The 27,805-nt window shown below is 37.1% G+C and overlaps 1 long non-coding RNA gene across 2 annotated transcripts; it reads left to right on the top strand.

Moving 5' to 3' along the window:
• LOC140683861 (uncharacterized) lies at positions 1-27,805 on the top strand. Of its 2 annotated transcripts, XR_012055431.1 has the most exons (3): positions 1-231; positions 23,660-24,048; positions 24,786-27,805. It is a non-coding gene; the product is annotated as an uncharacterized lncRNA (long non-coding RNA). The 2 variants fall into 2 exon arrangements; XR_012055430.1 differs by having other exon boundaries at positions 23,660-27,805.

The following is a 27,805-nucleotide window of genomic DNA, read 5'->3' on the forward strand; positions in this document are numbered from 1 at the left end:
ATCTACCCCGTGTGATCAATAAAAACCAGGCTACATTCTTGGAGATCCCATGGCACATCTATTTATTTTGCAGATCTGTGAATTGAAGAGAATACCTTTAAAATATTGAACATAATATTAAATAATATGGAAGAACTGGATGATACCTAACATGCAGTCCTGGTTTGCTTAGACCCTGGGAACTTGCAGCTCACATGTCTTCTATGGAAATCCATCATTCCCTAGGCTTTGGTAAGTTCTCCATCCATACTTTCAAGCTCAGCAGGATGGTTATATTCATCAGTTATATTCATCGGCTACATCAACATTTACAAAGAGCATTGTGCCATAGGGGGAGAACTGTGGGAAGGTTGGCATTGAGGACTTGATATTTATTCTCTCCACAGGTCTTTCAGCAGTTTTGTCTTACCATAAGGTAGCTCTAGAAGGCTTCTGTAGATGCTAGACCTAAGAGGCTAAGTGCTGCTTTTGGTTTTTCTCTTGTCCAAATGGCAAGTGCCAATGATTTGTGCTCTTGCAAACTGCTCCATGTCATGATTCAAAACTCAAAATGTGATAGCTGTGGAGGCTGAGATTTGATTAAAGATCTCACTAATAAAATTAAACAGTACTCTTCTTTAATCCACTATTTTCCTTCATGATGTTCAGCAGATCTGCGTCTTCCCTGTACCTTTGTTGTCAACTGACAGTGTTATTTTTCAGTAGCCATGAGGGCGCAGAGCCTGGAGCCATGTGGGCACGTATATGTTGTTGGTGTATGTCATGCACATCACTGCCAGGAGACAGAAGTAAAGGATTCTCACTCCCATTAAGGAAATTATCTGTGCTCAGGAAGAAAAGGTGGCAGTGGCACATGGAGGGTCCACGGGGTCATTTTGTTTTTTCTCTCAGGGTCCGACTAGCACCAGGTCCAGCTGGTCAGACGTATTTCTTTGTATATTAATCATCTTCTCTTAGTATATTTTTGCTATTTATATTGTTGCTGTTACTGTTATTGTTGCTGTTAATTTCTTTTCTTACATCATTGCTGTTTCCAGTAAATTTTTCCTATCTCAACTCAGGATCTCTGCATTTTTCCCTCTCACCAGAGGTGGGTGGAGGAGGGAGCAGCTCATGGTTTTTCCGTTTTGTCTGAGCATCCATACCATTCCCAAACCATCACACTCGTATAAAAGAGAGGTCTTCTAATGCTATAAAACAGAAGGTTGTTTTTTTTTTTTACTTTTGCATATAAATATTAAGGCATGAAGGATATACATATACTCATGTTAATCATGATGTTTCTAAAATATTTATCTTCTTTTTAAAATTAGAAATGTCAGTTAAAATCCTACCTAAGAAAATACAGTCCTTCATTTTACATTTTATAGTATTACAATATTCACAAATTTCAAAGGTTTCTTTAAATGGTTAGCTGGTGCACTTGTATCTGTCTACCTATGCAGCAACAGACAGAGAGAGGGGGAGGACTGAGAGACAGGCAGATAAACAGATAATTGGGTAGATAAAGGGACAATTCAATCTGATTACTACTGACGTAAACCTGAATCACATTTACTGAAGTCAGCATATCTTGTCTGACACCTGGGGAAATGAGAGCAGGATGTTACTTGTAACATTAAAAAAAAAAACAACCCAACATTATTTGAGTTATTGCATCAATTAACATTCTCAAATATAGTATTTTTCTCCACAGACCTATGAGTTCTGCCATCTAGTGAACTGTTCAACTGTCCTTTTAAACAACAACCACTCAATAGCACTTTACATTAACAGAAGTGGAAATGATAGGATTATCATTAAAATGTGAAATCCCCAAATAATTCTGTATTTATTAACAGACTTGGAGAAAATTTTATCATACTGCTAATAGTAAGATCTATATGATTAGCCACAGCCTGAGAGACATATAGATTGTTTTGGTACTGCATTCAAACAAAATGATTTAAGAATATTTTCTATATGCATGTCCAAAATGTGCATATTTGAGTGCATATCCTCTTTTTCTGGCATACTAGTAGCTTGTGAAGGCATGGATTCTGCAAACATATTTATTCTTAATTTTATTTAAAATACCAGAGATACCACAAATACCATACATGTACAAATACATAGATGTATAGATATGCTTTTTTCAAACATGCATGTATTTCATCTAGTGTAATACAGACACAAGATTGACTGAAATATCACTTAGCCTATTGTACTAGCTATAATAACAATATAAATATAGCAAATAATATTTTGTACTTCCTTATGTATGTGTATGTACACATATATATCAAGTAATAAATTAACACCGGCAAAACTATTGTAATCAACAATCTGCTATAAATTATGATATTTTTAATACTGTATTCATACTGGGAAAATCCAGGGCAGGAAATTATTTTCTTCTAATTGCATTCCCCAAGTGCAGGAGTTGTAACAAAACAACAGATGCTAGGCATCGCTAGAGATATGAATCTTTGATTTGTTTTTATAACTGCTCTGACATTTAGGCTGTGGGCTTTAGGAGGAGATTCCAAGGCAAATGTTTTCATCATCATCTGACTCATTTTTGCCTGGAGGAAATACCAATTTAAAAAAATAGATAAATAAGCAGCAGCAGGAGATTATTGTTAGGCAAAATTTCCTCTGGTGATTCTGCTATGTTTATTATGAAATGTCTGAAAACTAACTTTTCTAAGCATTACACACTTTCTTACTCTCACACACCACATTTATCTTGATTTGTGTTTGTGATTGTACACAAAGGTTCAAACAGTCCTTATAAATCATTTCACTTGTCTAATATTGCCCTTATGGGGAAATTATATGTTCACTGGAAGACAGTAGCAACTAATAGAAGAAGCCAGCAAAGAAAACATGCAAAAAACTCTCCAACAAATCACAAGCAAAATGTCATTGCGTTTAATTGCTCTCCCCAGCAATATAAGCACATGGTGGTGCCTGCATGTAGTGATGAATATAGCCTGTGATTAGCACTGAATGTAAAGGCATGCACTGCCAAGGGGAAAATGCTCATCTTCAATAATAAATTCTCTACTAGATTTTGAGAGATATTGCAGACCCTTTGTAGACAGGACCCCAGAGTAAGTTCATGGCCAGCCTTTCCTTCCAGGTTACAATTTGGTTTTTTTTAATAATCATTGGCGCTGGATCTTCAATGCTGTCCTATCGCTGTGCTTTTCAGATCAGTTTACCAAAGAGCATGAAGTACAAAATTTTATTTGAACACAGATTTTAATAGACAATTACTCCATACTCAATGGTAGACATTTATTAAATATAGCTGTGTTTTGTAAATCAGTTCTGAATTGGAAAAATATTTGTAGCACCTTACAAATATGTAAGGTGAAAGACATTTTCCTCTGCTTAGAAGAAGAAAGATCTGAAATGATCTCTCTATAGGAACTGAAGTCTGTCCAAATCTAGCCTGCTGATTCAGCCCAACAATTTGTGTATGACAGGGTGCTCCTACATTCCTCCCTGACTGTGGCAGGAGTCTTCAGATCTCCACAATGTGAACACAATTATTTAAGAGATACAAAAATACAGTCATTTAGATGAAGAAACTGCTTCATTTAGTGATCCGCAGGGAGTCTTTAAAGGGAGAAGTGGATGTGATAACCAGTAGATCAGCTGTGTTTAAATTTTGAATTAATGTTAGTTAGTTAGTGTTTTTTCAAGTGTTACAAAATAAGAAAATAATAAAAGAGGGTGGGTTTTGAGTAAAAAGGCTACAGAACAGTCACATGAGATGAAGAATAAGAATTGTGGTCAATTTACTACATGTTGTCTCTGCCAATCCTCTTCCTCAGGAAAAGGACTCCTCACACCCTTCCTCTGCTCCAGTGTGGGGTCCTTCCTGTGTAACACAGTTCTCCACGGACTTCTCCAATGTGAGTCCTTCCCATGAGCTGCAGGTCTTCATGAACTGGGGTCACAAGTGTGGGCTCCTCTATCCACAAAACCATAGGTCCTGCCAGGAGTCTGCCCTGGTGCAGGTTTCCCGCAGACATCTACCTGCTCCGTTGTGGAGTCCTCCACAGGCTGCAAGTGGAGCTCTGCTTCTCCCATGGACCTCTGTGGGCTGCAGGGGCACAGCTGCCTCACCATGGGCTGCACCACGGGCTGCAGAGCAATCTCTTCTTTCTACTCCTTCCACACTTACCCTGGTGTCTGCAGAGTGGCTCCCCTCAGCCTGATTCCACTCTCCTGGCTGCAGTTGCCATTGCAGAGGAGGTTTTTCCCTCATTAAATACGTTCTCCCAGAGATGCTGCCACCCTCACTGATGGGCTTGGCTTTGGCCAGTGGTGAGTCCTCCTTGGAGCTGGCTGGCATTGGATCTGCTAGACATGGAGGAAACTTCTGGAAGGTTCTGACAGCAGCCACCCCTGTAGCTCCCAAAGCCTCACCATGCAAACCCAATACACATGTACATAAAATATTGGCCAATTTTGTCACCTGCTTACTTCATGAGTGAAAAGCCAATATGTGGTAGCTACAACTTTGAGGGTCCATATTGGTAAGAACACCTTACAGTTAAGATTGCATGTACCAAATGCCTATTTCACATCCTTTGGGAATTTGACTGTACCTTTCTGCACAGCCATGCCTTCAGTCTGTTCTCCGGGGGCTCTAAGTAGAAGCCAGAGAGGTCTATAGACTCCTTGAAGCCTTTCTCTTGTGTGTGACCTGCAAGAATGGACCTCTTAGGTATTTGTTTGGAGTTTAATTTTTTTTTTTTTTTGAAAATGAGGATAATCCAAAAACAGTAAAAGCTAGTTCAGTATCCATGCTGTTGTTGAATAAACAGAAGCTAAATAAAGCAGACTTCAAATGTTATCCCTTTCTTAAAATGAAAGACACATCTGAATGGTTTTCCACATATAAGGTAATAGATATTTTGGCTGATTCAGACAAACAAGTACTCCAGATATTAACAGAAGAAATTATCTTTTATGTTGGTTTTTTAATGGGTTTTGTTTTCTTCAGTCTTTTAACATGTTTTGTAAGGAATCTCGCTATAAAACTCGGAAGAAAATTCTGAATCACATAAAGATATGTAGAGCTCTTACCTGAAAATGACATGGATTAACTCACAGAATGAAATCTGTCAGTATTTCAGCTCTGCTGAAGAGTTACAAGAAAGAATCATAACTTCAAATTCCTGTTCCTAGCATTTAAGATCTAATTTACAGGCTGGAAATAATAACTGATTTCTAAAAGTTTTTCAGAAATTGTTGTGAAAATAAAAAATTCTGACATCCATTTGAAGTGGATTTGCAAAATGAGTTTGATCTTGGGTCCTCCAGAGCTGTACACAATCTGTTGCTAAAAAGGAAATTAAAACCTTGCAGAAGCCTGTGATTTCTCTTTTAAAAGTCTTCTATTATTTTATGATTAAATTACTAATAATATGCATGTGCATCCTGTTTGCTGTCCTGGAATTTTGAATTGTGAAATTACATGCTTATGCAAATTTGAATAGTAACCATATTTATGTAGATTAGAAATGTGCCCAGATAGATAAAGAAGTAAAAAATACTGATAAGGATAATTAAAAAAAAAAAAACTAAAAAAGCCCAATCTGATAAATCCTGTACAGAAAAAAAAAAAAAAATGCAATCAGGTCCAATACTCTTTTGGAGCACCAGCAATAACAGAGGGTTTCTTCTTCAAATTCTGATTTGAGTTTAATGATATCATTTTTACCTGTGCTCTCCAGATCATTTTAATATAAAGTATCTTTCTTTTTTCATTTGCTATTTCAGTGGTTTACAGTTTTGCAAAAGAGCCACAAATTTTCCAGGATAATGAATGTCTGAAATAGTGTGATGACAGTAGGGCAAACTATAGTCTATTTCATTTTTCATTGTTGAGCATTTTGTGGAGTCATTTACAAAGTGAGTTCAAATTGCATATAGACATTCTAATTTGGATTTGGTAACAATTTATACCTATTTGCATAGCTGTAAGTAACTTCACAACATGCTGGCCAGTGAAGAAGCAAGCTCAGTACCTTCAATAGAGTCATTCATTTCTTGCTTTTATATGCATATCTATTGTCTGTCCTTCAAATCAGTTGGTTTGTTGTTTTTTTTTTTTTTGTTTTGTTTTGTTTTTTTTTTTAAGGCAATACTTTTGTCACTATTTCCTAGAAAAATAATTGAAGGGGTGCAGGAGGTCAGACAAGGTTAATTCCTTGAAATGAATGGAGATTTAGAAGTTTCCAGGGTGCTGTGGGAGACAGCTAGCAGGCATATGTCTGTTAATGTTGAAATGATATCTGTTAAAGCAAGTGACCTTTAGAGCAGTGAGAGGGGGAAAACAGCACAATTACATCGAGGTGGATGGATATGCACAGACCAAAGAGTTGATGCTGCAGACATCACATCCTCATGCACATTTTGAACAGGTTTTATTTCAGACTAGCCCTAGTTTGGTCCCTTAGGGATAATGACTGCAGCAGGAGAATATAAGATACATTCCTGGTGCATGTTTAAGTTCACCTTAAAGAAATCCAGTGCCTTGAGACCACTGCACAATACGAACCAACCATCTTTGCTCTAAGTAGGAACATTTGGGAGATTCACTGCAAAAGCATGTGCTGACCACGCTGAGGAGCTAACATAGCTACAGCTACAAGACAGCACATATCCTGCAGAGCTTTGCTTCATAACCTTACAGCCCCACTGGTTTGCAGTATAACTACCTCTTTCCAAGCAACATGTAAGCAAAAAATCTACATTGCCCATCTGAGGCTATGGATACCAGCAACATGCTCGAGACCGTAAATCAGTTTCATCTCTTCTGTTTGTCCTGAAATAAGGACTGCACCCTTCATCCTCCTCAAACTTGTCACTTTCCAAGAAACAGAGAGAATTTTCTTGGAAACTTAGTATCCAACATTGTCTTTTTTTATTATTATTTTTTTTAAGGAGCAATATTTTCTGAAAGGAAGTATCAAATGTAATTCTGAATAGTTCAGCATTAAAACATCACAAGTTATATCCGTAGAGACTGTATTAAAATTCAGATGATAAAAAAATAATTCAGGAGGGTGGAATGATAGAAATTTCACTGATCTTATTGTAATTAATTCTGTATAGTTCATGTTATGAATCTTTCCTTATTGATCTCAGAGCTAAAAATATAAAAATCTGGAAATCTCATGTGATAACAGGGTTTCAAGCAGATGGGGATTTTGTTTGGAAAACACCAAATACCATTATTTTGATTATTAACTTGTGAAAATTTGATTTCTGTGTTGCTGGTGACTTACAGCAGCAGTGACTTACAATACTAAACTGATTAATTTTTTAGTCTAGTCCATAGAGTAAAAGTGAAGACACTAAACAGTTAACTGCACTATCATATATGGCTTTTAATCATTCAGCTATTTGAAGTATTGAACTGCATATGTAAAATTTCAGGTGAAAATCAGTAACTGTTCTTATTAATATGAGAAAAAATTCACTTTTGTTATAGAGTTGATATATGGCCTTGAAAGTTGTCTGAAGAGGGAAAAAGAGGGCAGACTGTTGTGGTTAGGAGACCTGAAGTATTTGAAAAGCAATGCTTGGAACACCATAGTTACTGTTGCTACATGAGTGGAAAACAGAACATGGATGTCTATTTTCAAGTATTTAATAAGAAAGCACAGTAAATAATTTTTCATTGACTCTTCAAATTCCTTGGAACTATATTTAGTAAAAATCTTTACAGCTTGAACAGCGCCATTAAAAGGCTGAGCTATGTCTTCATGTAGACATCCATATTTATCCATCATACGTGCCGGTCTCGCAAGTTATTTTCTGTGATTATCTTTGACTGTTTGATTCCAGGGTAGCACAATGTCATTGAGTCAGACGAACAGCTGTTCATTCCTGCAAATAACATGCCTCAGACAACCCATGTCATGCCATGTAGACTTATCCTGGAATTCCTTGTTAGTGTCTAGACAAATCAAGAATATAAATTCCAGTGCAAGACTTCTGTCAGATCAATTGTCACTTTATTATATTTACTTTGATTTCTCAGCTGCATACTGGACTCACCATTCTTATGGCTGGCTGACAACTGGATATCCAATATTTTGAATGCAATCTTTCCAAATCCATGGGATAATAATAACAACAATAACAACAAAAGTAAATGCAACCAGCCAATATTTTTATCTTTTTTCTGTTCCTTGATGTGGTAGTCTGTTATTTTACAGTTTGTTCTTCTGTAGTAGGTTTTAAATATTCCTTGTTATGAGTTTGAAATGGTTCATTCTATGTACCCCATTTGTTTACCAAACTTTAGAATTATTTTAATGTACTTTAGTTATTTTAATTTATTTTTCGTGTCCAGGTTTGAAGAGAGATAAAGGAAAAATTGTAGATTTGCTATTGGTTAGGACCCTCTGCCATATATTTTTGTGGGTGTTTCTGTAGACATGTAACCTTAATATAATGAGGTATCAATTTACGGAATTACCATATACATTTTCAAACCTATTTATAGGAACCCAGATAAATCCTGGAGGTATTTATAGCAATATTCATGCCCACTGTTTAAAAGAATGTCATGGTTTAAGTCCAGCTGGAAATTAAACACTGCACAGCTGCTCAGTCAATCCTCCTTCTCCACCCCACAAGCCCATGGAACAGTGTGGAGAGTCAAAGTACAGCCTGTAGGTTGAAATAGAAAGAGTTTAATAATCAAAAATAAAGTAAAAAATACAGTAATAGTTGTAAACTATAATAATGATTAATAAGCAGTAAAAAAATCAAGTGATGCACAATACAATTACTCACCACCCACTGATCAATGACAAACCCTTCTTCCAAACCCAGATCTGCTCTCCTTATAGGTAACTTCCCCCATTTTATACACTTGACATGACATTCTGGGGTGCGGGATATCCCTTTGGTCAGTTCTGGCTGTCCCAGCTCTGCTCTCTCCCAGTTTATTTTGTTTACCTGTTCACTGGTAGAACATGTGAGAAGAAAATAAAGTCCTCAACTTAGAATAAATACGACTTAGTAAAAACCCAAATCACTGTGTTATCAACATCATTCTTTTCCCAAATCCAAAACCACAGCATTGTAACAGCTTCTCAGCAGAAATTAACTCTATCTTAGCAGAAACCAGGACAAAGCATTATAGTCTGGTGCCCAGTGCATTTACGCTCAATTGCCATGGAGAAAGATGTATGAAATAAAAGTTTAAAATATTGTCTTTTGATAAATATGGTAACAAATAAAATGCTGCAAAGTTTGTAAATGCCTAGATGGTCAGCAGTGCTAAGTGCAATATATCACGTTTACTCAAAGGCTTTTATATTCAGTATTCTCCTATTTTTGCACTAAAGAGAGATTTTATTGTTAATCTAGTGGGAATAAGTGGCTGGTTTAGGACAAGAAATGGAATTCAACAGTATGTGTTCATCTCCTTATTTTCAAAATTAACTGGTCATAATGAAAATGATGTTTTCTCTTATTATTCTGTAACTATTTGCTCTAGATTTTAGGGCATTTTGGGAAAACATGATGGCAAGGGAACTCAGCAAAACCACAAAGCTGGTTTGCTGCCTTGCTCTTCTAATCCATCCATGGATGCTAACAATTAGAGCATTATGAAAGTTTGTTTTTTTTTTGTATTGCTTCTGCTATTCTGAAAAAAGCCTACCTAAAATATAATATTTTTTTATTGCATGTTATTGTGTTGATTAACATGATGTATTATAATCTACTGAAATGAAAAACTTCCTGAAACTTTCAATTAATTAATAAATTAGTCTGAGATGTATGAGTTAGAAAAATTGCTCATTACTGTATTTTTGTCATCTAACATGTCAGACCAGGCTCTTCAATTCTGTATTTATGTGCATACATTTTTGCATGCATGTGAGTCGTAACAAATTCAAAGGTTGATATTGCTACTTTCACCAACTCATTTCTCCATCAGGACAAATAGGAGAAGCAGAAAATTATATATGTTTTTCTACTTCACATTTGTTAGCATACTAATGATGTGAAGTTGTCAGAGTTATAAGCATCTCAACTTGCTAACGATTTCTTGTACCTTAGCCGGGACAAAAGGCATGAGCAGACAAGCTGAAACTCCAGTTTCCAAGGAGACCATCCAGAAACATGTAAGAAATATTTCAGTAGGTACAACATGTCTCTAAGAACTAGAGATCTTTTTCCTCACACAGTGACATACATAAGCTATGTTGAAGAGAGATCTGCACCCTCCAGACTCCATTCTGAAACTGAGGTCTTGTGAGTTAGTGTGGCTTGCCATCCAAATGGCTTGCATAGAGGAATAATGAGTTCTCTGGATTCCAGTAATGTTTCAGATGGTTATCAGTCAGAGGCACTGAGCAGAACTGTGTTCTCTGCATATTTACCTGTCTCTCTGTCTAGCTATCTCTGTGTTCATTTCGCTGTTTTATTTATGGCCACAAGAAAGCATGTCTTCTTCATTTAAATTTCAGTAAGACATTCTGTGCTAAGACACGGTGTACATGAAGATAGAACCAAACTGTAGAGGGGTGCTGGAAACATATTTGATGTTACTTGAGGAAAACAGCCCTTAGGATTATCTTTCCTCAACTCAAAATGTTGCACATAAGGAGGGTTTTTTAGAGTACTAGAGTCTGCTTTTCCTTTCCCATGTTGTCATGAACATCTGTTGTTTCCTGCTAGATTACTTTACAGCTGATGTTGCCAAACATGTAGCTCTGTAATAAAAACTTCCTCAACTACCCCGTACAAATGCTTTTTCTAACTTTTCCATGCTCAAGGGAGACACAAAGATGCGGACAGAAAATGTCCTTCTAATTATTCAGTGAATACAGAAAAAATAAATGGTGAAAGAGTGTTACACTTAATTCAGTTTTAAACAGCTGCACTGGCATCAGTGAGTTAGGGACCTTTGCACATCAGAATTCTGTTCTCATATAGTTCATATAAGTAATTTTACTGAATTTACTTTTCCAAGATGTAAATATTACAAGAATTAAATAGATGAAGCCTGTCTCTACTAGACCCCTCCAGAATGGTTTTTCATTTTTGATCTTGGATACTGAAAACAACTGGGTTTAAACCACAACAGCTGGCAACTAAGGGCCTAACAGCCACTCACTCACTGCTTCCTCGTGGGATGGGGAGAGGATTAAAAAAAAAAGGTAAAACTTGATGGTCTGTAATAAAAATAGTTTATTAATTGCAATTAAGTAAAATCTACTACTACACTACTGATAATAATAAAAATATATAATAATAAAATTAATAATAGTAGTAGTAATGAAAATACACAATGCAATTGCTCACCACCTGCCAATTCATGTCTAGCCACTCCCTGACAAGTGACTGGCATCTTCCAGCCAAGCTCCAAATTACCTACTGTGTATGATGTTGTGTATTATGGAATATCCCTTTAGCCTCTTTGGGTCAGCTGTCCTGGCCATGCTACGAATGGCTTCTTCTGCACCTGGTCACTGGTAGACCATGGGAAACTAAAACATCCTTGACTTAGACTAAGGCAGGACTATTTAGCAAAAACAAAAACATCAGTGTTATCATAATTATTGTCTTATTAAATTGATAACACAACCCTGTTCTGCTTACTAATAAGAAGATAAAATCTGTTTCAGCTGAGATCAGGACAACAATGAAAAGGCTCTGACAGCAGAAAAAATCAACAAAAATCAAACACAGAAAATGCCTCTGATCAAAGAAGATCTTATTGAAGAAACAGTAAAAAAGACTGTGTACTGTTAAAGTTTATTCATTCCACACAGCAAAATTCACAAAGCAAACTCCTACTTCCTAATTACCATCACTGTGTGAGAGGAAGTATCTCCTTTTTCAGTAGATACATTATTTGAAAGATTCATTATGGTAATTGAAACAGTTCTTAATTTTGATACCTTTCTAGGGTAAGGGCAGATAGGATAGCATTTAAAGATAATTGTGTTTAATTTGCTATAATTAAATCTCTTAATAGATGTAAGAGACTTAATTATAGGAAAATGCAGTATCAAACAGGTCAACATTAGGCATTTTGTTGGATGTGTTTGCAAAAGTTTTCTGGGAATGGAAGCCTAGTTCCACAAAAAGAAAAAAAAAAAAGAGAATCTGAAAATTGGGAGTTGCTGGAGCTTAGCTACTCAGGAATAATAGTTGCAACACTAAAATCATTGTTAAAGTATCTGTGATTTCTCACTGGAGAAAAGTACTAACTTATAAATTTCTTTGAATCACACAGGAATTATAAAAAAGGTTTATTAAGGAGGAAATGCTGCACAGTATCTTATCCAGCTAACATAAATCTTTCCTAGCATTTTTAAACATAATACATTAATATATAAAATAATTTGCTAATTATAGTGTCACTGATGGTGAGATTCAGCTTGCAAATGAGTTGTGCAAACATAGGTGTCTATTTTTAGGCCTCCCTTTATGGGGTAGGTATCCTTTGCTGTGTTCCCTGTGGTCAATGGACATCAAAGGCTTAATTTAGCTGTTTTCAGACCTGCTTTTCACCACATTTGGAGAGCCTTGCCCTTCATGTGAGGCTCCAGAAGGAGAGTTATCTCCCAGAGATTGGGTCCTACCTGCCAGTGCCATAGAAATGTCTCATATACCCTTTAGATAACCCTAGACCTTGACTGCATGGAGTGTAGGGAGCTATCCAGCTGAGATACCACTTGGGAACAGGATTCAGTTGCTTTAGTATGGGTGGCCCTTGAAATGCCCATAATACATCAAAATTTTGCACAGGGATGGAATTTGTGAGATATGATGCATGATCTGTAGAAAAATAATTGTGTTCCAGACTAGCCATGGCAGGCCAAAGTGGACAGTTTAAGATATCTAAAATAGTATCTGAAGAGCTGAATTCTTCTCTGTGTTAGGTGAATAACTCTCCTTGCTCTCAGAAACATTTTGCTTATGTGTAATTTGACTATCACAAGAACTTGCATTCAAATGTAGCTTTGATTAAATCCCTCCTTAAATGCTGAATCTCACTTTAAGATATACAAGAGTTGCTAAGATATTAATAGTCATTCTTCAGCTTGTATTGCTTTCCAAGAAGACATTGGAAAAGGAAAAAAGAAAAAAAAAATGGTTTTCTAAAGCTTAAACTAAATATCACTGATTGGAAACATCAGTTTAGTGTAGAAAAGGTCAAGGAAAAAATAGAGCTTCTTCATGGACTCCAAAAACAAAATTTTAAAACACTAAGGTTCATATGCTGAGTAGTAGTCCAAAGCTTATATGAAAATAATAGCAATAACAATAACAATTATAATAAAATAATAAGAAGAATTAGTAGTAGTAAGGGAAGCTAAAAGAGACAGTAAGTAGTTAAGGAGTGAATAGGGTGAAGGCTCTAAGCAATTTAAAACATGAATATTGAAGGCAGGTAGACAGCTACAGCTAAATGCTGACTAAATAAATTGCAAAAAATTACTAACTATAAAGGTTTGAGAGATAGTTGTCTATATTTAGAAGAATGTAGGAAGACACATTCGCTCCACCTGATGCAGATAGAATTTACCAGTTTTGGCAAAGGAGAAAGTGAGGGAAAATATGTTAAAAATAAACATATTTCAGATCATTGAACTCACAGTTCTTCCAAATCATAACATTAAAAAAACTAGCTGCACTAGCAACACCAAGAATTGTGTTTTTGTTTGACAAACATTGGAAAAATTCTAAAGGGCTGAAGGACTAAAATGGAAACAAAGGATGATACAAAAAGAGTGAAAAAATAATTACTCATAATGTACAAATAAAGTAGTGGATAAAAAGCTACAGGAAATTTTTATGAAAGTAGGGCCCTGTCCAATAAAATGGTTCTCTTCATTTAAATGAGATTACATATTTGAATAAATGTACATTACAAAGAGTATTATGACATAGCACTTAGATTTTTCCAAGACATTTGCTATAGGGACATGCAGTATGCATTCTTCAGTAGACTGTATTTTATATGAGGAATTAAGTGGTAATTTAAGCCTTTTCATGTTAATCTTGCATATTTCAAAGCCTGATTTTTTATGAGGGCAAAGGCAAGAGATTATTATAAAATGATCAAAATTACCTTGCTGAATGGTCTCAATTCACTAAAAGTGTTTTCATACATTCATAGACAAGGTAATAGTTCAGAGTTTCAGTGATAAAAATTATATCAGCAGGAGGCAAATTCCATCTTTGAAAGTAAAGATCTGAAGAAAACTTGATATCAACATTTATGACTAGCAGAAGAGAAATTCTGTAATGGCAAAAATATTTCTGTGATAATTCAGTATGGACAAGGATAACAGAATTGACAGATATTCTCTTTACAGAGTTAGTAAGATATACTTGTATGCCTATTTCAAACACAGATACAGGAGAAAAAAAACTCAAGGAAAGGTAACAAAGGTCCCAAGAGGCAGAATAAATAAATAAATAAATAAATAACATTAAAAGAGAAGGTTGGGACATTGCTTGATCTCTGTGCTTTGAAAGGCACTTAAACATTGTAGAGACACATTACTAAAAGCCTTTTCAGTCTGATTTACAAATGCATGAAGTAAAAAAAAAAAATGGATAGAGAGTGAAGTTAATTAAGTGCAGTTTTAAAAACAAGTACAGTTTCCTGACAGTGATGGTAATTACTATGGGGATAGGGAAAGAACTATTCACCTTGAAATGATTGCTTTTAAAGTGAAGTATGGTATTGGTAAAAAAGATCTGTTTTAACACAGTTTCAAAAAGAAACTGTAGTGCCCCTGTGCATGTGGTTTGAGCTGGATAAACATGGACATGGTAGCAAACCTCAAAATTTTTGAGTTTTGGAAATCTGATCAGTTTTTTCCTCCATTGTCATGGGAAGAAGAAAATTACTTGTATTGTCATCCTAGCAATTTGGAGCCTTGAGTCTCCTGATCAAGGTATTCACTGCAAGTGAACCTCATCTGTCAGGATATCAGCTGATCACTTTCAATAATTAAATAGAATTTTTTTCCCTAGGCACAGCTGATCATACATGTTGCAGTTTCTTTGGGGGTTTTTATTTTTATTGAGCATCAGAAATAATTTACCCATACCTGGTGATGATACATGGAACAGTGAGACCAGGTTTGTGTCTTGTTCACATTGTTGAGGGTATAAGAGCTGTCATATTCAGGCTTGGGACATTTTCCTGCTGAGTAGGCTAACCTTTTTTCCCTCTATATTCACCTATTGAATAGGACATAGTTTCTCTGCCAGAATTATTAAAGCAGCTTTTTATCATTGCAGGAATTAACACAGTGACATCTTAGTCATTCTTGTTCCCTGCTAAATCACAGTTAGGTCATCTAAGGACTGGTACAGTTTGCTGTAAGTACAGTAATTTGTTATCCATAAAGGGATCGCCATGGAATTTAATATCCTATGAAAAATTAGAAAAAATTATCTAATCAACATTTGTGGCCTTCTCTTTCATTAGGAAAAAAATTATAAAAGGGAAAGAGATAGATATATAAAAATTTAAATATTTGATATAAGAATTATTTATGTGTAGGATGATTACTATGTGTTCACGTTGCAACAGTGCTCAAACAACTGTGATAAACACTTTCCAGTTTTAGTATTTATGGGTTTTCCTATACATAGAAGAAATTTGCAGTACCAAAACATACTTAATACTTGCTAATAAAAAAGGCATAACAAAATCTAGTGACTGGAAGCTAAAGTGTGCCATTTTCAATCTTGAAATTAAGATGGAGTTCCTAGCAGTGAGGTAAATTAATCACTGAACTAACTTTCAGAGTTAGCTAGTAGAGTCATTGATGTTTCCTATTGTTCAAAATGAAATTAGATAAATTCCTAAATGGCACATTTTTAAAATTATGTCTGCCGGGGAAGGCTGTGGTAATGTTTTTTCTTCTCTGTCTCTGGTATCTGTGAGGTTTTTGACTTGCCTCCTTCATTTTCCACCTTCAAAAGCAGGGAAAGGCAGAAGTGGAGAGGGTGGAAGAACTGACAATATTGTCAATCCTATTTGTGAACATATTAAAAATGTGTTCATGACAGTACTGATGCAATATTGAGATCCCACTGTATCAGGTATATTTTAGCTATAGAGTAGGATATTCTCTTGCTGAGCTTGGCACTTAAATAGACAGGCAAAGACTTGGGAGGAGTTAGAGATTAGTGAAGTATCTGAAGGCACCATTTCAAAGCCACTGATTGAGAGTCTTGACATTTCATTTAAGAATTCTGTAATGAGGGAATTTGCTAAGGCAGGAAAAGAAAATATCAGACTTGATCACAGAAACCAAAAAGAGGATGAGGATGTGAAGAGGGAGCTAGACTAAAATATGGAAGACTTTTAAATGAATGCCGCAGAAAGGGGGATGAGGGCAGACTTGCTAAGTGTAGAATCACTGGTTTTATTGGTTTAAACTTCTGTCTTCCTGAATTAAGTGTGTTCCTGTCTGAGCTCATACACGTGGTGCTGATTAGTCCTTGAGCCCCTGAAGTGGGTAAAATTCTCAAGTGTGAGGAAAGGATGTGATTCTCCTCAGCTCTCTGTTTACTTTCTCCAGCCACAGGACAGTCTTGAGCATCTTTCTAGTAACTGTCCTCACTCTTTGAATTGTAGAAATTTTTAAGTTCTTCAGACGTGTAGCTTGCAACAGAAAGTGATTTCACTTGCTCAATACCATGACCTGTGTTCAAGACATTTTACCTTTGTTTGCAGCAGAGTTTCTGGAAATTGTGTTGCCATGGAAATGTGATTTCCCAGGCTTTTCTAAGAGTGTGTGCTTGGGGAGAGCTAGTAAGCTGCAACTTTATTTCTGACTAACAAATAGGGTTCCAAACATAGTATAGTATATATAGTATAGAAGAAGGCACCAGAAATATCCATAATTGTTTTTCTGAAATCAGTATGATTGCGGAAAGTGACTGGAATCATGATAGCCAGTTTCCAGACCATGGCTGGAATCCTCTACATCACTTGGGAATCAGGCAGGAACTGAAAGCCCTATTCCCTTTTGAAGGGAATTACTGGGATATAGGAGTAGCACAAGCTCATCATTAGGAGCCTGAGCCTCTTTTCAACACTGCAGCACACAAACTATTTTGAGGAAACCTGTGTGTACACAGACAGGCACATCTGAGCCTGTCACACATCTGAGCATAAACGACAAATACTGATGATATTTCCTTTGAGAGCCTATGTGGAAGCATCCTTTGGGAGTCTGTGAAAAGGAAATGCTTGACCCTGTTAGTGTCTTGAAAAAACAGACCTCTATTGGTAAATTATGCGGGAGTATTTTAATATGGGGCATGCAGGATTCTTCCACAAATAGTCTGCTTCCTTCCATTTACCCAGCTAACAAAATCAACTAAGATGCTAAGGCAAAGCTCCAAAATGGATCTAAATAATGTCTGAAAACTCTTCCAAAAATACTTCAGTCCTTTGTCAGGGATGCAAACTTTGATTTTGCAGAAGAATTACTTTCATTCTTTCAGATAACTACTCAGTGGATATTGTGAAATTTATATTGCAGAATGCAATATAGTTACTTATCAAGACTATTGGTGTCTTTAGACAGTTGAGCTTGTACTTGGAGCTTCCTTCTTTAGCTTTTGGTTCCTCTAAAATCTCTCTTTTTAAATCCTTGACCTTTCCAGTTTGCAAGAATTCATCTTTTATTTAGCTTTAAATCCTTTTTACTGCAATGTGAGCAGAACATCACAGTATGCTTCCTTACCGGGAATCTCTCAGACCCTTTCTGAAAGGCTGAATTTAAATTGTGTGACTCTTGGGGATATCCTGAGCAGGGCAGGGACTAGATTCTGATCTTTGTGGATCCATTCCATCTCAGCACATTCTGTGATTCTGTGAAATTACTATTTTTGTCTCCTTTGCAGCATTTGGGAGTTCTCTTGGCAGACATAGAATGCAGCATGATGCACAGCTGTGAAAAATAAAAAATCCATATGTTTTCTGTAATTATTTTGCTTATGTTTTTTGTTTCTTAAATTTATTTGTACTTTTACAAAATTCAATTGTTACATGCCATGATTCATGCTGGCTTATGAATACCTTCATGTAATAAAGATCTTTAAAGATACAAAATAGTTTTCCTCAGTTTGCAGTACTTCTCTTTCTTTTTAATAGAAGGACTACTTCTGTTTTGCATTGTTGTTATCTCACAAATATCTCTAGGTTGAAACTACAGAGTGTTAAATCAGCTGGTGAGTAGCTGATTTAGTAATTCAGAGATATAAGTCTTATGCGTGAAGAAACTGACAAGCAGCACTGACTCAGCTGCCCATGTATTTTGCAGATCGTAGACCTCAAGGTACAGTTTGACTTGGAAAAGTGAGAGTAGAAATTAGGGGGCAAATCTCCATGCTGGTTTCTTCAACTAGTAGCTCCTGGAGGACATACCAGATTTCTCCATGTTCCTGATCAATAGTGCATGCACCATATGGCACTTGCAGCGATCAAGCAAAGCCCTCTCTCTTGTGTGAGGTAGGTGCATTCACAGATGCTCCTCATTTCTTCCATCTTGATTGATGACAGAGCCAAAAGTTTATCTGAATTGGGTCATGCAAATGAGCAATTAATTTGACTTTAGGCACTGCGTCTACAATAAGCCATTCTGCAGTGCGTCAGCAGAAAAATGAAACAATGGTGTGAGTTTGGTAACAGTTTTTTCTCTGTCTTCTCTGAGAGAAAAGTGACATCTTGAATGTGCCTTATCTAAGATACAGAACATGGATTAGAGTTTATTCAGAATCATTTCTATACTCTGTACCTAGAGGCATGGACAAAACTACTACTAAAACTGTAGCAGTTGCTTGAGTGAAAGCCTGCACTAGCTCTATGCCAACTTCAGAGCAACTAAAAAGATTTGGAGATTCAGAAATGTCAGTCAGCTTGCCCACTGTGCACTGTCAGACAATCTTATCTGCTCAAAAACAGGCAGTGCCTTAAGAGTATGGTTGCATAAATCAGAACATTGACTAGTGTTGTTTATTCTTTTCAATCTGATGCTTTTCCCCAACTTTTTCTGCGGCCAGAAATCAAGTTTCATAATTTCTGCTTCTTGAGGTGTCTTGGTTTTGGTTCACCAGAGGAATTTTCCATATCATATAACATAAAGCTGAAGGAGAACCTGAGCATAAAGTACCAGGGGAACATCGGTGGGAGGTACACTGCCAAGGGACCAACTGGGCATTTGTAGGTTGCTGTTGATCAATTCCTTTCATTTGCATCACTTGCCTTTCTTGGGCTTTATTTCTCTATCTTCTTTGCCTCTTAATTACAAGTTAGAATTGCTGTTGTTGTTGTTATTGTTGTATTATTTTTATTTAATTTCAATTTTTAAGCTTTTTATCTCAGTTCATGTGCTTTCTCCAATTCTATTCCCCCAGCCTGCTGGGGCAGGGAGTGACTGAGTGCTTGTATGATGCTTAGCTCCCAACAAGGTTTAAACCACAGCAGGAGGGAAAAGATGAACTTAAAGAGAGCAGGGAAGTTCTTAAAGAACATACTTGAAGGGGACAGCTATAGCTTCCCAACTGGGAAGACATTATTTGATTATGGACCAGAGCTAATTCTGGCACTGGTCCTAGCATTCTTATACCCAAAGCTGCTAGCTTATTCCAATACATTATTTAGCAACCACATGAAACGACAGGGATGTAAAAGAGCACACCAGGATGTAAAAGAGCACACTGTGTTGACTCAAAATTATTGGGAGTGTGAGAAAATTCGTCACTCAGCTCTAAGGCACACCAAAGGCAAACAGAAAGAGGAAAGATGACTTGCATTCTAGGGCTTCCCCAGCATACAAAAAGTAGATTATATGTGACATTTCTATACTTTTCTGCAAGTCCATTTACAATAAATATTTAAAAGCAAGAAAAAAGTATTCAAGAAACAAGCCCTGAAAGAAAGAGATGGATTCATAATTCATCATAGGTCTATATCTTGCACACACAAGATGTGTGCTCTGAATGTGAAATGACAGTAGTATCTTCCCAAACACAATGCACAGTTGAAGAAGGGTGATACTGAAAAACACTTCGTGTTGAGTTTAGAAGATAAGCATTGTTTCTTTTAATGGTCAGTTAAATTCACTCTTTTCTTTACTTTTTTTCTTTTTTTATTCCTGGGTACACAAAAATGGTTTCCTCTCTCTTGTCAAAGACATCAGAATGTTCTAAGACTGAGTAGCCTGTCCTATTGAAAATAAACTCAAATAAAATGCTTTACTGGTAGGTGAGTAACTTATAAAACATGTGATCAAAACAATACTTCTTCAAATATTTGCTAATTCCTCTTCCATATCCTTTCAAAGTTGTGTCCCCCAGCGGTTTGTTTGGAGTTGGGTGGGGGGAGGAGGAATATTTTGGGAGGTTGTCATTTTGGATTTAATGTGTATTTTTTTTCTTTTTTTCCCTTTCATTCTATCATAAGAGTAGTTTAATAAAGTTTTTTTCTTTTGCTATTAAGCTTGGGCCTGCTCTGCTGTGTTCCAGATTGCATCTCACAGCATTCATTCGGGAAGGTACATTTTCATGGGGGTGCTGGCATTTGCCAGCATCAAACCATGACACCACCAAAGCCCCTCCCCTGAATAAGCCTTTGTAGATACCTGGAGCTGGGACTGTAAGTTAAGGCACCACAGGGGGATCTTGAGGTAAAATAAAGATGGTACTCTTGTCCAGGTGTTACCTGAGACCAAGGGGGGAGGTACACAAAGCTGGGGAGAAGAATGTATCACTGATAATGGACGAGGAAAGCCAACACAGCAACTGTGCTGAAATCAGCTCAGACTGAGTAAAGGGTAATTCTGGCAGGGGGAAGATCACAGCCCACCTACTCAAGGAATCCACTGACTCAAAAGAAGAGAAATTAGAAATAGAAATAGAATTAGAATTAGAAATAGAAGTGAGGTAATCATTTAACCAATAGAATAAGGCAATGAGCATTAATTCCTTTATTTACAAGAATGTGTAGCAAAAAGTTTTAAACTATCTCAGAAATTTGAACAGCCACTACCAAGAAGCCTAGCATGAAGAAGACCAGTGAGATATCGCTGGACCCAAGGGTGGTGACTGTCTTCTGCTTGACCAACCTCTCTCTCTCTGACCCTACTTCTGCTTCTTTCTATCTCTCTACCTCACATTTACTGTTAAATAAAATTTGTACTATTTTATACAAATTTGGCAAAATTTGTGCTGTTAATTTGGTCTCATTTGCACCTTAATTCAGGAAGAGGCATCTCTCACTTACTGCCATAAGTTCATACTTTGCACATGGCAGTAAGTATAAGGGCTGACTGTGAAGAAATGCATCCTGTTCTGAAAAAAAGACTGACTGGTAAAACAGCAGATGAAATTTTGAAAAAGAGTTTGTTCTTTTTGTATGTAGGGTAAACCAAACCTAGCTTCATATATAAAATTATATGTGCTGTCTGTTGTCATTGGAGTAAGCCTTTGTGTTTGTGAGAGATGAAAATATCACCTCGGTGCTTGCTAGGAGTGGAAAAATGAATCATATATTTGACTTTAGAAGGAAATGAATAAAGAAAGAAAAAAGAACATCATTATGCCACTGCACAAAATCACAGTTCATGCACACTCAGTGTTAAAGTGCACGGTTTTCATCTCCTCAAAAATGACACAGAAAAGTTGGCAAAGGTTCACAGAAGCACCCATAACATGGAATAATTTTATTAGAAGGACTAAGAAATTATTTTGAATGAAAAGATAAAAATTATGCCTCATGTAGACACTGTAAGTAGGGATTTACTGCTCACCATTTCTTCTTGTACAAAAAATAGGACCACAACATGAAGTTAACAGAGGTCAGTCTCAGAATGAGCAAGAGATGTTTCACCCTGGCTGGGAGGGAGCAGGAGGCAGATCTCTGGGATGGTTTACCAGTGGAATTTTGGAGGAAGAAGGTTTATATATGTCCAGAGTATACTGGACAAATATTTTGATGGGAGGTCCAGTAAATGCTAGTAGGGAAACATACAGCTTCAGACTCAGAAAATCCTCTGAGTTAGAAATATGCGGAAGCTAGGGGAAAGCGTTATATGTGTTCTTGACCTGCCATCCATTTATAGGTATGTGTTCACACATGCTTCTAATATGGAGCCATAAGAGATAATTTAGAGGGGGCAAGATTAGACACAGCTTGAAGCTATTAGCATAACAATACCACAGGCTTTTGTTTCTCAAGTCAAAAGCAAGCACTGGGAGACTTTAGATATATATGTTTTATATACCTGACTGTAATAGCATTTGGTAAGAAACATCAGACATCTCTGTAAGACCTCATTGTTGTATAGTTTCATAGCTCTGCTTGGCTGCATGCGTTCAATTATGACAGGCTGAACTCATCTCGCCTATCTGCAGCAATCTGGAAGTGTTTATTCTGAACTGAGACTCAGATTCTCTGGGTGAGAAATTGGGAACTCCAGAGTATGAGTCATTCTGGCTTAAAATAGATGTTGAAGAACTCATAAGAAAGTGTAAGTCTTGTTAAGTGTAAAAAAAACAAAAAAAGCCAAAACAAAAAATACCTTAAACAACATTCCTGTACTACTCTAGCTAATTATTATTTTGGGTAGAGAATTCAAAGTTAGATATACTGCCTAGAGTCATGTAAACACCACAGATCACCTGAAAGAAACAATGAAATCAAAAGATTTTCTGGCTGCCAGGAATTTGTTCATCTGGCTTGAAAAGTCTGTCTTTGTTTATGTATATCAGGCATCTAAGTGACAGCCGGAGGAAAGCTGTTCTGGTGTCTGTAGCTAACAATAGCTAGCCAAGAATGAAGTTTTATTTCTAAAAGTGTTCACAATCATGACAAAGATCTTAAAATCAGAACTAGATTTTTAATACATTTGGAAATTATATTTAGGCAAGTGAACCAGGTATTTCAGCATATATTTCAGACCCAGTGAACCTGAACTGAGTAAGAAAGCAAAGTGCGTTGATGACATGTCTTGAAACTTCAGGGATATAGCACAAGGTATCAGCATTACCACTCATTTCATTGCTCACAAATAGAGTGCAATAACATTGATAGTGCACTGCATTTGTACTAGAATGTTAATGCCACTGTAGCTAAATACCTCTTTTACCTGGAAAGCATTCTTTTCAGAAGGTTACAGTCCATTTCTGAAATTTCATCTCCATTTACAACCTGGCACCCAAGGTTTTGGAAGAGACAGCTAGTATGCAAAGATTTCACTCTTTTTTTCACTTATTTCTAAGCTTTAAGTGTAGCATACCCAGTTGTATATCATTAAAATTTGTCTACAAGCTTAAATATCTAAAGGATGATTCAGATATCTAAGCATAGACATAAATCGTTAGATGCCTTGCAGTACCCCTCTTGGATTCCAAGAACAAATTTAGAATACCAATACCTCACCAGATATATGTTATTGCTGTGTAGATGTATGCTCCAACACAAAAAAATCTTACATAGCATTTGATGTCTAGGTCACTATGCAAGATGTTCCTGGTGTTTGTTGAAAGCTATTGTACTGGCACGAGGTACACACACAAAACCTTCTCTTGAGCCAGTGAACAGTGATCAGTAGGCAAGTTACTGTTCTGTTGTTTCACACAGGATATCTAGAACCAAAGGAAAGAAGTTTCCCTTGATCAAGGAGGATTGGGTTAGAAAATACACAGGCAAGCTTGGCACCCAAAAGTCCAAGGGGCCCTGACAAGATGCATCCACAAGTGCTGAGAGACACCTGGCAGACACCACAGATAAGCTGTTCACAGTCATCTTTGAAAGGTCATGATGATCAGGAGAGGTGCCTGAGAACTGGAAGAAAGCAAATGTCATCTTCGCCTTCAATAAGGCCAGGAAGGAGGACCCAGGGAACTACTGACCCATCATCCTCACCTCAGTCTCTGGAAGTGTGATGAAGTGCCTCATGCTAAAGGCCATCTTTATTCACATGGATGACAAAAAGGTGATCAACAGTAGTCAGCATGGATTCACTAAAGGTAAGTCATGCTTGACCAATGTGATTGCTTTTTACAGTGAAACAACTACCCGAATGGATGAAGGGAGGGCAGTGGATATTGTTTACCTCAACTTCAGCAAGGCTTTCAACACTGTCTCTCACAACATTCTTGTAGGCAAAGTCAGGAAGTGTAGACTAAATGTGTGGACAGAGAGGTGAATTGAGAACTAACTGGATGGAAAGTCCCAAGGGGTTGTAATTAGGAGCAAAGGTTAGAGGCCTGTGACTAGTAGGGTCCCCCAAGGTTCAGTACTGGGCACGGGATTGTTTAACTTCTCCATCAATGACTTGAATGAAGGGGCAGAAGCCTCCTCAGCAAGTTCACTGGTGACACAAAGCTGGGAGAAGCAGCTGATGCCCCAGAGTGCTGTGCAGCCCTTCAGAAGGGCCTCAGCAGGCTGGAGAGATGGGCAGAGAAGAACTGTCTGAAATTTAACAAGGGCAAGTGCAGGGTCCTGCAGCTGGGGAGGAATAACCCCAGGCACCAGCACAGGCTGGGGGCCAGCCTGCTGGGGAGCAGCTCTGTGGAGAAGGACCTGGGGGTCCTGGTGGACAGCAAGCTGTCCATGGGCCAGCAGTGGGTCCTTGTGGCCAAGAAGGCCAGAGGGATCCTGGGGGCCATTACAAACTGCACTGCCAGCAGGTCAAGGGGGGTGATTCTGCCCCTCTGCTCAGCCCTGGTTGAGGCTCCATCTGGAGTGCTGTGTCCTGTTTTAGGCTCCTCAGGACAAGAGAGACATGAAGCTCCCAGGGCAAGTCAAGTGGAGGGCAACGAAGATGGTTGAGGGACTGGAACATTTTTACATGGAAAGGCAGAGGGAACTGGGCCTGTTCAGCCTTGAGAAGAGATGCCTGAGAGGGGACCTCACCAATATCTATCAGACTCTGAAGGGAGGATGGATCCAGGCTCTTTTCAGTGGTGCCAAGCAATAGGACAAGAGGCAATGGGTAGAAATGGATGCACAGGAAGTTCAGTCTGAATACGAGGAAGAACTTCATTACTGTGCAGATGACTGAGCACAGGAACAGCTAGCCCAGAGATGACATGTAGTCTCCCTCATTGGAGAGATTGAAGAACCATCTGAACACAGACGTCTGCAATGTGTTCCAGGATGACCCACTATACTCCCTTCAAACTTGACCCATTCTGTGATTCTCTAATAGTCAAAAAAGAGAAATTTTCACAGGACCTGCCTGACTTGTCTGCAAATCAATTAAAATAAATGTGTAGAAACTTAAAGTTGGCTTTTTCTGTGAAGAAGTAACATTTATGTTCAAATATAGCTAGCCTACAAAATGAAATTCTGTGTTCAACCCTCAAAGGCCAATAGGCCAAAAAAAGTCTGAAAATATATTATTTTTGCATGTCAATATCAAGCAACATCTTCTTGAATTTGTGGGTTTTTAGCATCTTAGCAGTCAGTGCTTGCACAGATTTTTATGAGGTATTGGTACAGCTATCACAGATAATAAAACAAATCAATTGAGAATAGAAAACAATCATCAAAACACTAATGAAAAATTCTGTAGTCTGTAGTCCTAACCATTTATGTAAGATTTAATTCTGAATATTTATGTGAGCAGCATCAAATACAATTTGAAAGATAGCAAGTCCCACAGATGCAAAGCTGACTGTAAAGGCCCATATCATCCAGTGCTGCTGAACAGATACATTCTGCTTTTAAAAAAAGTCAACATTAAAACCTGACACGTGGAAAATCCATGTGACTCAACACTTGCTCAGAAAAGAGAAGAAGCACACATGGCAGCTAGTTTCCCAGGCAACTCTTAATCTCTGGGAATATATCCTAAAGAATTATGTTTCTCAAACCTTTTACAAGAGAAATTATTGTAATGTGATGGTAAGTTATGGAATGCTTTTCTGTTTGAACTTAGTTAGATAATTGCCACAGTATTGCCCCAAAAGCTCTCCAGACTATTTAGGTGGGGATGATTTCCTTGTGGGTTTCACAGGTTCTTCCAACTTTTTTATTAATTGGATTTTTTGTTCCATTTTGTTTAGTTTTGGTAGGATGATATTACCTTCCTCTCAATATATTTTTTTTCTCTTCCCCAGGAAACATGTACTGTAGAAATCTCTGATGGTGATGATACTGTATGAGTCATACGTCCATTAGAGCCTGGTTTAAAAGATCTTCTGAGAATATTTTGTCTCATAGGTCCAGTGTGACCATGCTTTTCCCAAAAGAAAAAAATATATGAATAAGACGATAAAAAATAAAATCACTAAGAGAAACTGTCATTGCTGCTTAAGTACAGGAAGGAGGGTGCTCTGGCAGATGAGAATATGTGCTTTAAAGTTTACTTTTCTATGCAAAATTTTGCTTGAATACTGTCCTGTCATTGGCAAACCACAATGCCTGTAAGCCAGTTCTTGTTGAAGACATAGGTGGATGTACACACACAATTAGAGTGCTACTCCAATGTAGTGCAAGGGCACTGAATCTGACTTGCCCTCAGAAGTCCTGATCAGCAGCACCCTATGCTTATCTGAGAACACTTATTCTGGACAATAATGTAACCAGAAATGTAATGCAGGTTGTTCATCCAGAATGAGAAAATGTTTCTGGTGAAAACACTGGTGTTGTAGTTCAACAGTTGTGGGCAGATAAACACCACAGAGTCATTGGGTCACTTCCTTCACTGCCTCCATTGGGACAGGGGAAACAAAGTGCCTCAGTGCTGTGCAAACACTGGTCAGCCAAAGCTAGAACATTAGTGGCTGCAACACTGTCTTGGTCAAAAACCTAAAAACACAGTGCCATATAAGCTGCTATGAAAAAACAACAAAGTAGTACTAAAAAAAAAACCCAAAAAACTAGCAGAAAGCTAAGGAGTAGCTAGGACCGCTACAATGAATTATGATCATTCATCAGTAGAAGTCTTATTTAACCAAAATCAGAATAGCATATATCCCACTCCCAGGATATCTGCATTTGAACTGTTCAGAATTAACTGGTTTGGGGGTGTAGGTTGGCAGGACATCTATAAGTATTTTTAAATGAGCTCATTCTTGCCTACAGAAGACACCCTACTGTGGTGATTGGAAAGAATGTTTGTGGAAAATTTGGCTAAGGACACATTGATTTGGTAAAAAAACTAGGTTATTTTTCCATTACAGAAAATAGCTCTTGCTGTTGAGATTTATCCAATCAAAGGCATAGAAGTAAATAAAATAGTTACAATTTTGAGTAGTCAAAATAAATCCTTGGAAATAGTGGGACAATAATCCCTCTCATGGACTATATGTAGACATTGCTATAAAGAACTCAAAATTTGAAGAATGAAATTGAATAGTGTTTGTATTTTTTGTGAGGGATAAATTAATATTTTTTATGGTAGTATATATCTTCTACATAGAATTCTCAAGACCACCAATGCAAGTTTCTTAGTTTCTTTTCTTTCTCAGTAAAATTAAAGGGTTGTTGCTTTCTCTTCCATTAAAAACAACAAAATAAATGAGAAAAAGTTTTTATTTTCTGCTTAAATGCATTCTCATTTTGCCACAGCCTATCCAGACCGAATACTGCATAAGCAGCATCATGTTTGTAAAGACTGAATCATGGCTACTTGCTCAGCAGTATAGCTGATCTGATAGTTCTCTGAGGCAATGTCTACCTTTAAATGAAATAACATAATGTTTGCTGTGTCAACAAAGATATATCTGAGGAGTAGATACTTACATGCATTTTTTAAATAAAATAAATTTTAAAGTA

The sequence above is a fragment of the Taeniopygia guttata genome, chromosome 4, assembly GCF_048771995.1.
Source record: "Taeniopygia guttata chromosome 4, bTaeGut7.mat, whole genome shotgun sequence".
Classification (NCBI taxonomy): Eukaryota; Metazoa; Chordata; class Aves; order Passeriformes; family Estrildidae; genus Taeniopygia; species Taeniopygia guttata.